At 31.4% G+C, this 3413-nt stretch overlaps 1 pseudogene; it reads left to right on the top strand.

The window, feature by feature from the left end:
• The first annotated feature begins 889 nt into the window (after positions 1–889).
• LOC149534652 (zinc finger CCCH domain-containing protein 18-like) lies at positions 890–1738 on the top strand (annotated as a pseudogene).
• Positions 1739–3413: the final 1675 nt, after the last annotated feature.

Raw genomic sequence — 3413 nt, forward strand, 5'->3', positions numbered from 1 at the left:
TAATTAAAATATTTATAAGCTAATATAGAAAGCACTTAAACATTTAGATAATATCTGATATATTGTGTATTATAATATGTATAACTCGCTTGTTATACTAAAAAAGAAATCTTTTTTAGTTATACTAAAAAAGAAATCTAAATCTTTGACGATTGCAATAATATTTATTGGAAATGTAATGATACTGCATTATACAAGTATAACTATGAAGGAAGATTTTGTGTTAGCTCTAGTTCTAAGAAATTCAACAAAAGAAGCATCAAAGGGAGTTTATAATGTATATATGTTGTCTAAACTATTGACAAACAATGGTGAGGATCCTTGAAGTATTGGTGAAAGTGTGGAAATGACTTATAATTAGAGAAAATAAGACACCAATTGTGTTTCTTGATATATTAGTTGTTGGTTCTATAGAGACCAAATTGATTTATAAAAATCCTTAAATCAAGGTTTAAAAGCTATACAAAAATCGAGGTTAGGAGAGAAAAAAAATAGCCCCAAAAGGCCGGATAAAAAAACTAAACAACCTAAAAAACATAGTGTGATGGTGCCTCCTCAACCTACATGTAATATGAAGGACAAGGACCATTGTGTTCTTTCTGATCAATCTCCAAGCTTCTAGATTCAACAAAATACATTTGAGCATTGCCAATAACCTCATGTTTGGAAAGCACTAGTGGGGTGAAAATATTCAAGATCTAAGGCATCCATCTATAAATATGGCTTGTAAATTATCATTGTACAAATATTGGACTTGGTTAAAAGTGAGAGATTCTTAAATCTCTCATTGATTGATACATAGAAAGCACCTGGCAGCACTCAAGCACACACTCTTGAAAACTAAGCACACCCCTCCACTATAGCTACTCACTCTACTCCAAACTATGTTATGTCCAAGGCTAAGAAGGAATTTGGCATAAAAATTTCTTCATAACCCTCTTCACAATTGATATCACCTTATGCCATGGATTCCCTAGTGCAATTTACTTAATTTCTCACATAACATCTCACACTTTCTCTACAGTTCTCCCTAGATAGTCTATTGGGATTTTAGGCCCATCTAGAGACACCGTTAAGTTCACATTTTGCAGTTCCCTTTGAGTGGAATGCACTCAATTTTATTAACATGGATCCCTTACAAGCTCAATTTATTGCTAGTGATAATTTGTAGCAATATTCCATAGTCTTAGTAGAGCACCCAAATAGTATCAAAGATGATACCAATAACTTTCGGTGGTAGGATCAATAAATCCCCTTGTTTGAGAATGATGATTTCAATTACTTAGATATGAAACTAGCCTTGAGAGAACTAGGTATGGATTTTAAAGTAAAAAAGGGCCAATTTACCAAATTCTAATGTTAATCCATGCCTATATGTTTCCCATGGATACTACAAATGTGGTTGTAATTGCCTTTTTTTCGTGGCTATGAAAACCATCTTAAACTCTCCATGGAAGGAATCCCCTTAGAATCATTGAATGAAGAACCAATTTTAGCTAGAACATTGGAGAGATTGGAGATTGAATTGCTGGACTTACTAAGAGGGAAAAGGGCACCCATTTCCATTGATCCATTGCCTCAACTCTACTATGAAATATTTGGCAAAACTCTGCAAGCTAAAGGCTGCTTGACTGAGTCTCACTAACATGGACAAGTTAGAAATAGTCTAACCAAGATCTTGGTACACTTGAAGAGACTCATTGGTTGGATGATTCCAAAACTAATGTCTTGGACATAATTCAGTAAGGATAATGCCCTAAACTGGTTAATTACTCTCCATATAGTTTATTTGTTCATTATTAATTTGTTTTCTTCTATTAGCCTATTACAAGTACTCCTTTTTTGTTCTACCAAGCTATAATACTTTGCTGGCAATATTTTTATTTTTAAATATTCTTCTTAAATGCTATGTTACTCTTCATATACTTATTTTATTTATTGTCACTTTTCTTTGGTCTATTTTAAGTAGCTCCTCGTTTGTTATACCATGGTATTGTACCTTTATGGAAAGATTTTTTGTTTGTATATGATCTTCTTATATTATATATTGATCCAAGAGGTTGTCATATGATTGGTTTGTAGATATAAAATTGATTTAGGAATTTGGTCAACTTCTTACCTAGTTCTTGACTTGATGTTATTGTTATCGACTTACAATTAGTGTGAACAAATTCCTTGAGGAGAGAGAACCACAATACAACTTGTGAATATAAAAGTGCTACATTAATGCTTATGGGTCTAGATTTAGGTCAAAGCACATGGAAACCATCCTCTACTTCCAACAAAATACTATTAGAGCACATAGAAATCATATCTTCTACATTAAAATAAACATTAAAGATGTGCATTGATATCAAATCCTAGTAAAATTTGATTGGATTTCAAAATTTCCCCATCTATATAGTTCTCAAGTTTTATGGGAAACTCAAAATATAATACATTTTTCTCTCCATCATGGATGCCTAGTTTTATATATTGTTGAATCTATAATTGGTTTAATACTCTCTTAGCACGAGTCCATCTCTAAAAAGTTGAAAAATGGTTCAAAATATGAAGCAACACATGAATCTATATCAATTATTAAGTTTGAAAGTATTAATAGGTGGCTTGAACAACCGATAGAATTAGAAGATGATGTGGATTGGAAGCAATAAAATTATGCTGTAAGTGATGACACTAGCTCATAATACAATGTTAGAGAGAGATGTGCTAGTAAAGATGAACAAGGAAGCTTAAATGCGTGATATTTATAAGAGGTAGAATAAAGTTGATAAGAACAAGAAAATTGAAGGTAATAATGGGGAATGTGTTTGTAGGTTAAAAATAAAGAAACACAAGGAAGAAGTAAAGTTATTATTTTATTTTTATACGTTTATGTGCTTGTATTTGAGTTCCACATGTGGTTGCACATTAAAGACTAAAGGAAATTGTACATTTTTTGGCTGCTTTAGGGTACATTATTTACATATTTTAGAATGTATGAAGAAGAAAGATTTGGAAAGAGGCGATGAAACTCCAAGAAGGCACAATAAGTATAAATATTCTAGACGTGGCACATTTCTTTCAAAGGAAAAATTATCTTAAAAAAGTCACAAAACCATAGTATATATTGTATAGGATGCACTTAAACTTTTTCAGCAAACATGATAGCTCTACAAATGAAGATTATGATGAAGTAAAAAGTGATGTACAAGTAATAGATACTCATAGCATAGTGGAAATCCTCTAAGTATTGAGTGAGAAAGATATGTGAGGAATTCCAAACAAATTTTTTTATTGAAAAAATAGGTCAAAATATTAGCTCATGTCAATTAATATTTTATTTCAAGATATTGAAGGTGATAATGACAGAGAAAATTAGAATAATGAGGAGAGGAATATTCTTACAGATATCATCATGTGATTCTAGGAAA

This window comes from Cupressus sempervirens, chromosome 10 (assembly GCF_028749045.1).
Source record: "Cupressus sempervirens isolate cs-2001-9-10 chromosome 10, ASM2874904v1, whole genome shotgun sequence".
NCBI classification, from domain to species: Eukaryota; Viridiplantae; Streptophyta; class Pinopsida; order Cupressales; family Cupressaceae; genus Cupressus; species Cupressus sempervirens.